At 48.5% G+C, this 12,393-nt stretch overlaps 1 protein-coding gene across 3 annotated transcripts in view; it reads right to left on the bottom strand.

The window, feature by feature from the left end:
* Positions 1 to 12,393, bottom strand: part of LOC143769864 (CD48 antigen-like) — a 62,752-nt gene that overhangs the window by 23,233 nt on the left and 27,126 nt on the right. The gene's annotated exons all lie outside the window — the stretch shown is intronic.

Here is a 12,393-nt window from a genome sequence, read left to right on the forward strand (position 1 = left end):
GATTGAAGGGCTTGCCCCCCAAAAAATCACCTGGTCCACATGGCTTAACATCTGAATTCTATAAGACCTTTAAAGGACGCTTTGGTTCCCCTCTTGACTGAGGTATTCAATGTGTCTTTCCTCGGGCACTCCACTCTGCCGAAGTCAATGAGGAGGTCTGCCCTGATCATCTTATCAAAGGGTAAGGACCCATTTTGCATTGAGAATTGGCGTCCGGACCATAGTGCTTCTCAATGCAGACAGGAAGGTTCTGGCAAAGGTGCTGTTTAATCGGCTGCTGAAATTTGCACCCCAACTCCTTTCGGAAGCCCAGTATTGCTCGGTTCCAGGCCCCAGCACATTTAGTGCTGTTCTCTGTGTCCAAGAGGCAGTGGAGCAGGGTAGGGCTGGTCACTGGAAGGGGTACATGCTGTCACTGGACCAAGCAAAAGCATTTGATCGGGTTAGTCACGAGTACCTCTGGTCCGTCCTTCTGAGATATGGCCTTCCGGGGGTTTGTTGATTGGCTTAAGACCTTGTACAATAGAGCAGAGAGTTTCCCGCTTGTGAATGGTTGGATTGGCAGCTCTGTTGAGGTTGGGTCTGGTGTTCGACAGGGTTGTTCCTTATGCCCGCTGCTGTACGTGTTTGCGATTGACCCACTAGTTAGGAGGGTGGAGCATGGACCGTTGGCCAGGATCGCGATGGACCGGGCAGCACCGGAAGCCACTTTGAAGGTAGTGGTGTATGCCAATGATGTCACTGTTTTTGTTTCCTCTCACGAGGAGGCAGGGTGGCTGATGTCAGAGGTAGATCACTACTCGGAAGAATCCGGGTCCAAGATCAACCAGGATAAGTTTAAGAGTCTCTGGCTGGGAGGAGGAGATCCTGGTTTTGATCTCCCAGACACCCTTCCAGGACCCAAAGTCTCTGCAAAGGTCCTTAGCATCGAGTTTGGCCACTCAGAAGGTGAACCAATGGAAGGGTTGGTCTTTGACCTTAAGGGAAAAGGTAAATCTGATCAAAACTTACCTGCTCCCTTTGCTGATTTATCTGGGCAGTGTGTGCATCTTGCCGGAGCCTTTCTGGACTCGGGTCTACAGTTTGTTCTTCCAACTGTTATGGTGGAATAGACTGAACCTGGTCAAGAGTGAGGTTACTTACCATACGAGGAAACTAGGAGGTTTGGGTATGGTCACCCTGTGGTATTCCTTGTGGATACCTTCATTAATGTCAATATTGCAACCTCTGGAAAGAGAATGTTCCTCCATGGGTATTCTCCTGTAGGGGATGGTTTCAGCCTTTCTTCCAGGAATGGGAGACAGGAGTGCAAGTAAAGGATCTTCGCACACCGCATGGAAATCTTCCGGCTTACGCTACCTTGGTTCTGAAGGTAATTCGCTGGTGGGGTCTGGGAATGTGAGAGATCAGGACTCTGCCAAGAAAACTCCTTGACAATAGGGTTCTATTGACCCATTTCCAGAGGCCTCTGGCGCTCAGAGATTGCCCGAGTTGGGATCTTAGGGTGGGTTTGCATCTTTTGAATTCTATCAGGATCCCCTCGAAGTTTTGGGACTTGGCTTGGCGCTGCTTCCATGTGAAACTGTGTGTGAGGGGCAATCTGAAGTGTAGGAGCTCTGGGGACAGGACCTGTCCTCGGTAGCATTGTGGTACCTTGCTGGAAAGCATGGACCACTTCCTGCTTTGTTGTCCCTTCAAGATAGAGGTGTACAACAGGGTGGGCACCTCCATTGGCTGGTCTCGGCTGGCCGGTCTCTCCTATGCGGAATGGGTCTATGGAGCATTCGGAGACCTTGGTGATCGGGACCGCTGCACCTTGTTTCTAGTTAGTGCAGTGGTTAGGTATCACACGTGGAACGTACGGTGCTTAGTACTGATGCAACAGAAAATCCTCCCAGTGGACTATGTGCTTAGGACCATACTCGGTGACCTGGTGAAGGTGCGCTCTCTGGAGTATGAGAGACTGGGCACACGGAGGGCCGCTCTCTTCTGGAGGAGCTTTTCTTTTAGTGTGCCCTAGTCTGGTCGTCTCCTTTCCTGGTGGTGGGCTGCTGCTGACACTGTAGATTTTTGTTTTGTTTGATCGGTATACAGTGATGTTGGGCTGCGGGCGCCGAACTTGGGCTTTGTGATTTGTGGTTATTCTAGTGTGTGCTGCTGTATATATTGTATATAGGGATATAGATTTGGGTGTAGGTGTTAGGTGGGTTGTGGGAAAAGGGGAAGGTGGGTTTATCTTTTGGGACTATGAGACACTGGGGTGCTTGGGGGAAAAACTGGCATTGCCTGATCTGGCCTATGGACACTGGACATGGACTGAGGCATGAGACGCAGGACCAGCTCTCAGGTCAATGCGGAGGATGGGAATAGTGGGCTTGAGTGTGGGGTGGTGGTTAGCTTAGTATTGTATATATTTGTATAGTTTGTGGTTATTTTATTTAAAATGTAAAAAAATTAAAAAACTAAAAAAAAAACAGTTTATGTATATAGTTTTTGTTTGCTATTGTTTATTTTATTTGTTTCTTTTTATTTTGTTTGGTGACCGGACCAGAATGTGAAAGTATTATTATTAGTTATTATTCTGCATATATGTATAATATGTGTGAGAGGAGAGACTGAGCGGCTGGACCAGTGTTCATTATACTGATTATTTTTCTGGCTGATATTTCTGTTTTGTTTCTGTTATTATTATTATGTTTTTCATTTTTATAATAAAAGATCTACAGGATGTAACTCAGGATCAGTACAGGATCACTAATGTAATGTATGTACTGTAAGAGTCATGTCGGTCTGGTAGTCGGGGGCAGATATATCTCGCCCAGGTACTTGTCCTATGTGAGTTAGGCCGCTCAGTATCTTCAGGATACTGAGGGGTTAATAAGTGCAGGAATAAAGGATGACCAGCTGGGGGTTTCCGTCGTCAGCCTGGGGCACACAGATTGCCTGTCTGTGTGAGACAAACGTGAGTGAGAGCTGTGCTCAAGTACTGTGTGTTGTTAGCTGGGTGGGAGAAGCCCCCCCCCAGTTGTTAAGATAGCAACGTGTTGGTTTAGTTAGTGCCGGACAGGCTAGGATTTATTTTTATGTTTTGTTTTCTTTATGTTGCTTTCACTTTAATAAACCTGACCTGAGGTCAGCCAACTCGGAAACCTGCTGTCGCCTCAGAATTCAATGCACAAACCACGTGACCTTTGACCCCAGCAAAGGCGATCCCGGAGTGTTTTGTTACATTGTGGTGGAGAACGCGGGCACTAACGTGGCACAGGCGACAGTATGAAAGACGTGGTGAAAGCCCTAGTACAGTCCACTGCCGTACAGCAGCAGGCCACTGCCGCACAGCCGCACAGCATGAAGCTAATCGCTTGATGGCCGCACAGCTGAAGGAGTTAGTGGACATGACGGGTGCAGACCGCCAGCTTCTCCAACAGGTGGCGCAGCGCCTGGTGAGCATGCCTGAGGTGGACCCGGAAGCAGAGTCCAGAAGGATCCATGTGAGTCGATACTGGCAAAAGCTGACTGCAGAAGATGACGTCGAGGCATACCTGACAACATTTGAGCGGACGGCCTTGAAGGAGAAGTGGCCGAAGGCACGTTGGGCCGATTTGATTGCCCCGTTTCTCTCCGGCGAGGCCCAAAAAGCTTACCATGACTTGGACCCGGAAGACACTCAGGACTTTGAGAAGCTGAAGGCTGAGGTCCTGGCCCGGCTGGGGGTGACGACGGCTGTCCGTGCACAGAGGGTACACCAGTGGACATACCAGCCAGATAAACCGCCGCGGTCTCAGATGTTCGACCTGATCTACTTAACAAAGAAATGGTTGCAACCCGAGGTACTGACAACACCAGAAATAATCCAGCGGATTGTCCTGGACAAATACCTGAGGGTACTACAACCAGCGCTGAGAAGGTGGGTAAGCCAAGGAAATCCCACGACCGCGGATCAACTTGTGGAGTTGGTCGAGCGTTATTCCGTGGCAGAAGGACTTCCGGACGAAACCGCTAGCACCCGGTCCGTGCCTCCTCCTCGTGGAACCGGTAAGACTGTTCCAGGGACTACGGGTGAAGGAAAATCGCCTAAAACTGTGGGGGAGGAACACGGGACTGCTCGCACTCCGAGACCGAGAGTGTTGGACGGTGGACTCAGTAGGGGGCCTGTTAGGTGTTTCCGCTGCCATGAGAAGGGCCATGTTTCTGCGAACTGTCCTGTTACCACTGAACCCATGCAGTGCGACGTTACAGACTCTAAAAAACGCATGTCTTTGGTTACAGGACTAGTGAATGTGAATGCGGGTCAAAATGATACAGCGAAGCACCTGTGTGAATTATCTGTTGATGGGAAGAATGTTGTGGCATTACTAGATTCTGGAAGTGTGGTGACTCTGGTGAGAGCCAGTCTGGTGGCACTTCCATCTGGTCCGTCTGACAAGTTTTCTGTAACGTGTGTGCATGGGGACACTTGCTCGTACCTAACAGCAGTCATATGGATTTCCACTCCCTATGGGTCTGTGCAACACAAAGTGGGACTCGTTCCCGCATTGTTACAGGATATAATCCTGGGCAGGGATTTTCCCCATTTCTGGCAGTTGTGGGAGAATCAGTTGCTCCTTCACGGTAGCTGTGCCCGTGAATCTTCTCCCATGCCCTCGGGAGGTCCCGAGCCCCTAGAGGAGGCCCCACAGGAAGACGTTGCTGGGGAGGTTATTAAATCTAACTTTCAGTTCCCCTTCTCAGTTATGGCGGGGGAAACTGAGGAAACTCAGCGAGAGGCGGAGGCAGACAGCCATCCAGCACCCTGCCTGCCAGATTTGGAAGTCTAGTCGGATGACTTCCACAGCGAGCAAATGAAAGATCCTACCCAGTCTCCGGCTAGGAAAAATGTAAAAATGATAGATGGGGTACCCGTAGAACCTGACACTAGGCTGGCATACCCGTACATGGTACTTGAGAATGATTTGCTCTACCAGGTAGAAAAAAAAGGGGAAGACACTGTACAGCGGTTAGTGGTACCAAAACCTTATCGGCGGAAGGTACTCGACCTGGCCCACGGGCATATAATGGGGGGACATCTGGGGGTACAGAAAACCATAGAAAGGATATCACATTGTTTTGTGTGGCCCGGTATACATAATGATGTGCGTAACTATTGTGAGTCCTGTCCAGAGTGCCAAATCTCTGCGCCTAAACCTCGGTACTGTAGCCCTTTGGTACCCCTCCCTATCATAGAAGTCCCATTTGAGAGGATTGGGATGGATTTGGTTGGGCCCCTTCCCCGGTCCGCACGTGGGCACCAACATATTCTCGTCATCATGGACTATGCCACTCGTTACCCGGAAGCCATCCCTTTGCATAACACAGCTACCAAGACGATTGCCAAGGAATTGGTACAAGTGTTTAGTCGGGTGGGAATTCCAAAACAGATACTCACCGACCAGGGGACTCCCTTTATGTCGAGGGTAATGAAGGAGCTCTGCCGACTCTTACAAATAGATCCGTTGCGTACATCTGTCTATCACCCCCAAACAGATGGCCTGGTTGAGCGGTTCAACAAAACCTTAAAACAGATGCTCCGGAAGGCGATAGACAAAGATGGGAGAACTGGGATTACTTGTTACCCTATTTGCTGTTTGCCATTAGGGAAGTTCCCCAGTCTTCCACAGGCTTTTCGCCTTTCGAGCTGTTGTACGCCCGTCGTCCTCGTGGACTGTTGGACGTCATAAAAGAGACCTGGGAAGGACAAGTCACTCCCTTTAAAACGGTGATCGACCATGTAACGCAAATGCAGGACCGTATTGCCGCAGTGATGCCCATTGTTAAGGACCATATGCTACAGGCCCAGGGAGCCCAGAGGCAAAGTTATGATAGAGGCGCTAAGGTCCGTACATTTGCGTCTGGGGATAGGGTGTTGATCCTGATCCCTACGGTGGATAGTAAATTTCTGGCAAAATGGCAGGGTCGCTTTGAGATCGTAGGTAGAGTTGGTGAAGTGAACTATAAAGTATACCAGCGTGGTAAGAGAAAACCAGAACAGATTTTTCATGTAAATCTGATAAAGCCCTGGAAAGACCGCTCTACCCTAACGGCGGATCTGCCCCATCCGGTTTGCTCACCTACCGTACCGGAGGTGCAGATTGCCGAGACTCTCTCGGAACGACAAAAATCTGAGGTTAAGCAGTTTTTGTTACAGAACCGACAGTTTTTCTCGGAAAAACCTGGCCGGACTAAGCTGGTGAAACATGAGATTGTCACAGAACCTGGAGTCACAGTTCATGCGAAGCCATACCGGATCCCGGAAGCGCGCCGTGAAGCCGTCTCCTGGGAAGTAATGGCAATGGTGGACTTAGGAGTCATTGAGGAGTCGCACAGCGCCTGGTCCAGTCCAATCGTGTTGGTACCTAAGCCGGATGGCTCCCTCCGGTTTTGTAATGACTTTAGGAAACTGAATGCGGTTTCTAAATTTGATGCGTACCCTATGCCCCGGGTCGATGAGTTAATCGACCGGCTTGGTAAAGCCCGATACATTACGACCCTGGATCTAACAAAGGGGTACTGGCAGATCCCTCTGGCGGAGGCGGCCAGAGAGAAGACGGCATTTGCTACACCGGAAGGTCAGTTCCAGTATGTCTACATGCCGTTTGGACTTCACGGAGCTCCAGCAACGTTCCAGAGATTGATGGATCGAGTCTTGAGGCCCCACAGGCAGTACACTTCGGCCTACCTGGATGACATCGTAATTTACAGCATGGACTGGGAAACTCACCTCCGGAAGGTACAGGCAGTGATTGATGACCTACGAGGCGCGGGCTTAATGGAGAACCCCAAGAAATGCCACATCGGACTTGAAGAAGCCCGCTACTTGGGCTACGTGATTGGCAGAGGAGTGGTTAAACCACAGATCGACAAAATACAGGCAATTCAGGGCTGGCCGCAACCAGTGAACAAGAAACAAGTGCAAGCTTTCCTGGGGATTGCCGGCTATTATCGTCGGTTCATACCCAATTTTGCAGCCATGGCTACCCCTTTGACGGACCTTACCAAAGGGAAGGGTTCCGTCATGGTAAAATGGACCTCGACTGCTGAAGAGGCCTTCCACAGCCTGAAACGGGCTTTGTGCTCTCAGCCAGTGCTAGTGGCTCCTGATTTCAGCAGCGAGTTTGTGGTGCAAACTGATGCCTCTGATACTGGTGTCGGAGCTGTACTTTCACAGGTGAGGGACGGAGTGGAACACCCGGTCCTCTACCTCAGCCGGAAACTGAATGTACATGAGCAGAGGTATGCCGTAGTTGAAAAAGAGTGCCTAGCCATTAAATGGGCTCTCGACTCCCTCAAGTATTACCTGGCGGGTAGGAAGTTTAGGCTGGTCACGGACCATGCCCCTCTCAAGTGGATGCACCTCCACAAGGACCGTAATAGTCGGGTAACCCGGTGGTTCCTTGCTCTGCAGGCGTACTCTTTTACGGTGGAGCACCGCTCCGGGATGCAGATGGGGAACGCTGATGCCCTGTCCCGAGTGCACTGTATCAGGAGTGCTCTTGCTCGACCGGAGCGGTCTGAGCAAAGGGGGGTGATATGTAAGAGTCATGTCGGTCTGGTAGTCGGGGGCAGATATATCTCGCCCAGGTACTTGTCCTATGTGAGTTAGGCCGCTCAGTATCTTCAGGATACTGAGGGGTTAATAAGTGCAGGAATAAAGGATGACCAGCTGGGGGTTTCCTTCGTCAGCCTGGGGCACACAGATTGCCTGTCTGTGTGAGACAAACGTGAGTGAGAGCTGTGCTCAAGTACTGTGTGTTGTTAGCTGGGTGGGAGAAGCCCCCCCCCAGTTGTTAAGATAGCAACGTGTTGGTTTAGTTAGTGCCGGACAGGCTAGGATTTATTTTTATGTTTTGTTTTCTTTATGTTGCTTTCACTTTAATAAACCTGACCTGAGGTCAGCCAACTCGGAAACCTGCTGTCGCCTCAGAATTCAATGCACAAACCACGTGACCTTTGACCCCAGCAAAGGCGATCCCGGAGTGTTTTGTTACAGTACACAGTGACTGTACCGGCAGAATAGTGAGTGCAGCTCTGCTGTATAATACAGGATGTAACTCAGGATCAGTACAAGATCAGTAATGTAATGTATGTACACAGTGACTGCACCAGCAGAAGAGTGAGTGCAGCTCTGGGGTATAATACAGGACGCAACTCAGGATCAGAGCAGGATCAGTAATGTAATGTATGTACACAGTGACTGCACCAGCAGAAGAGTGAGTACAGCTCTGGGGTATAATACAGGACGTAACTCAGGATCAGAGCAGGATCAGTAATGTAATGTATGTACACAGTGACTGCACCAGCAGAAGAGTGAGTACAGCTCTGGGGTATAATACATGATGTAACTCAGGATCAGAGCAGGATCAGTAATGTAATGTATGTACACAGTGACTGCACCAGCAGAATAGTGAGTGCAGCTCTGCTGTATAATACAGGATGTAACTCAGGATCAGTACAGGATCAGTAATGTATGTACACAGTGACCCCACCAGCAGAATAGTGAGTGCAGCTCTGGGGTATAATACAGGACACAACTCAGGATCAGAGCAGGATCCATAATAAAATGTACGGTATGTACACAGTGACTGCACCGGCAGAAGAGTGAATACAGGTCTGGGGTATAATACAGGGCGTAACTCAGGATCAGAGCAGGATCAGTAATGTAATGTATGTACACAGTGACTGCACCAGCAGAATAGTGAGTGCACCTCTGGGGTATAATACAGGATGTAACTCAGGATCAGTACAGGATCAGTAATGTAATGTATGTACACAGTGACTGCACCAGCAGAATAGTGAGTGCACCTCTGGGGTATAATACAGGATGTAACTCAGGATCAGTACAAGATCAGTAATGTAATGTATGTACACAGTGACTGAGCCAGCAGAATAGTGAGTGCAGCTCTGGGGTATAATACAGGATGTAACTCAGGATCAGTACAAGATCAGTAATGTAATGTATGTACACAGTGACTGCACCAGCAGAATAGTGAGTACTGCTCTGGGGTATAATACAGGATGTAACTCAGGATCAGTACAGGATCAGTAATGTAATGTATGTACACAGTGACTGCACCAGCAGAATAGTGAGTGCAGCTCTGCTGTATAATACAGGATGTAACTCAGGATCAGTACAGGATCAGTAATGTATGTACACAGTGACTGCACCAGCAGAATAGTGAGTGCAGCTCTGGAGTATAATACAGGATGTAACTCAGGAAAAGTATTGTAATGTATGTACACAGCGAAGCTGTAGTGTTGCCCGAACGACATCGCTGGGCAGGAATCAGTTATGGTATAGTAGACAAGGAGGTAGAAACAAAACTCTGGCTTTACTGAAAGATAGAGGATTGTATGCTGGAAAATAAGACTGACCGTTATTGTAATGATAACAGTAATAATAGATACATGGAGAGATAACTGGAGCATGTCACATAAGCTGCGCACCAGCTATGGCAATGAAAAGTTCAATACAAAAAGTATAAACAATTTCTACAAACTACTCTTTTTCTAACTTCCTACCTGGCTTCCGATAATCAGGCCGTGCTGCTACAGCGTCCTAGCTAAAGAAGACTGCTCTACACTCTAAGGGTACTGTCACACTCTGCAACTTTCCAACGATCACGACCAGCGATACGACCTGGCCGTGATCGTTGGAAAGTCGTTGTGTGGTCGCTGGGGAGCTGTCACACAGACCGCTCTCCAGCGACCAACGATGCCGAAGGCCCCGGGTAACCAGGGTAAACATCTGATGTTTACCCTGGTTACCGTCGTAAAAGTAAAAAAAAACAAACAGTACATACTCACATTCCGGTGTCCGTCAGGGTCCCTTGCAGTCTGCTTCCCGCTCTGACTGAGTGCCGCCGTAAAGTGAAAGCAGATCACAGCGGTGACGTCACCGCTGCGCTCTGCTTACTTTACGGGCGGCAGTCAGTCAGAGCGGGAGGCAGACTGCGAGGGACCCTGACGGACACCGGAATGTGAGTATGTACTGTTTTTTTTTTTTTACTTTTACGATGGTAACCAGGGTAAACATCAGGTTACTAAGCGCGGCCCTGCGCTTAGTAACCCGATGTTTACCCTGGTTACAAGCGAACGCATCGTTGGATCGGTGTCACACACACCGATCCAACGATGACAGCGGGAGATCCAGCGACGAAAGAAAGTTCCAAACGATCTGCTACGACGTACGATTCTCAGCAGGGTCCCTGATCGCTGCTGCGTGTCAGACACAGCGATATCGTATGGATATCGCTGGAACGTCACAGATCATACCGTCGTAGCGACAAAAGTGCCACTGTGTGACAGTACCCTAACACAGTTGAACACAGATGTACATTCACAGAGCTTAGGAGAAAATTTGATAGATGCTGCTTGGTCCTGATGTAGTGGAGCTGAGTTTGTTACGTTGAGCTCTTACTTCAGGTTAACTGATCCGTCTTCTTCCGCATCTGGCCATGTATTGTTCCCACTTTCAATGTTGAGAGATTACTGATACCACAGCTCTGTTTTCTCTGTCAGGTTGCAGGTGCTCAGGAAGAACTACACTGGCTGTGTGATGCAACTCTTTCTTTCTGACATGGTCCTCGTGATTGATCCTTTGGTAAGCAGGCACTATCATCTCCCTTGAAGCCGTAAGTTCATTTACCTGTCTTTCATTGTAAGAACATACTTTTTGTCCTGCATGTCTCTCAAAGGCACAAGGCTCCCTCTTCACTTCCTGAACCAACACATTTTCTGCTTCTTGTTCTAAACCAACACACAAGAAGAGACAAGCATAGTCTCTTAAAGTCACGGTGTAATTTAGTTCTTAGCAGGGGATGATACCCTACACAGCTATGGAGTGTAATACAGGATATGACTTAGGAACAGTACATGATCAAAAATGTAATTATGTAGAGAGTGACCCCACCAGCAGAATAGCGAGTTTAACTCTGGAATATAATACAGGATATAACTCTGGATCAATACAGGATGAGTAATGTATCTGAAACACATGTGATTCATGAACTCACTGTGCCATGGGGCAGAGATAGCCTGGAGGGGTGTAACTAGGTGACCACTTGAGTTTTCACTAGAGCCCCTTTCGGTGGGGACCGAAGAATAGTGGAACAGGTAGTAGTGCTAGCACATATGGGATAGGGCAGTATGCACTGGTTCATGTGCTGTCAGAGAGGTTTCAGGTTCAGCAACCACCGGAGCAGTTACGGGTTCAGGTACAGTTGAAGTGATTTTGAGTTCAGATGCCATCGGAGCGGTTTTTGGATCATGTGCAGCCGAAGTAGTTTCAGGCTCAGGTACCGCAGGGGAGGTTTCAGGCTCACATACTACCGGTGTGGTTTTAGGCTCAGGTATCGCAGATGCGGTTTCAGGTTCACGTACCGCCAGAGCGGTCTCGGATTCAGGTACCACCAAAGTGATTTCTGGCTCACATACCGCCATATCAGTTTCAGGCACAGGTACCACAGGTGCGATTTCAGGTTCAAAATACAGATACAGATCAGATCAGACTGGAACAGGTAACAGAACAGATGCAGGTTCAGGAACCTGACAACAGGCATGCAGCTAGCATACTGGAGTTCTCAATTGTTGCTCAGGCACCTCCTTACAGGTGCCTCCCAGCTATTTGCTGGGGACACAAAGGATTACACGCTCTGTCTCTTTAAGGCTGGTTTCACACTTGCGTTTTGATCCACAGCGTTTTAGCGCTAAAAAACGCATGCGTTTTTTTTCCTATACTTAACATTAAAAACGCATGCATTTTTTAGCATGCGTTTTGACGCGTTTTCAGCAACGCATGCGTTCATTTGCAGAAATGCAACCTGTAGTAATTTCTAGCGGCGTTTTTTTGCCGCAAAAAAACGCATGCGTTTATTTGCGGCAAAAAAATGCATTGCTGTCTATGTAAATGCATGCGTTTTTAAGCACATGCGTTTGCTTGCATTAAAAACGCATGCGTTTTTATAGAAAAACACAAGAAAACACAAGAAAAAACAAGAAAACCCTAACCCTAACCCTAAACACAAGAAAAAACAAGAAAACCCTAACCCTACCCCTAACCCTACCCCTAACCCTGAAAAGCCACCCCCCACCATCAAGGTGATAAAGGGATCCAAACCCTAACCCTACCCCTACCCCTACCCCTACCCCTAACCCTATATGACAGTCCATACTCTACGAGTTTATATTTTTAGTACTCTATAGCAATACCGTATATCTTGGGGTGTCCACATTGAACAAAGCTTTTTATTAGAAGAATGTCCTGGTCACCAGGTCAACATAATAGCCAATTCCTATGGATCCCTAGGGTTAGGGTTAGGATCCCTTTATCAACTTGATGGTGGATGGTGGCTTGTCAGG

This window comes from Ranitomeya variabilis, chromosome 1, assembly GCF_051348905.1.
Source record: "Ranitomeya variabilis isolate aRanVar5 chromosome 1, aRanVar5.hap1, whole genome shotgun sequence".
In the NCBI taxonomy this organism is placed as follows: domain Eukaryota; kingdom Metazoa; phylum Chordata; class Amphibia; order Anura; family Dendrobatidae; genus Ranitomeya; species Ranitomeya variabilis.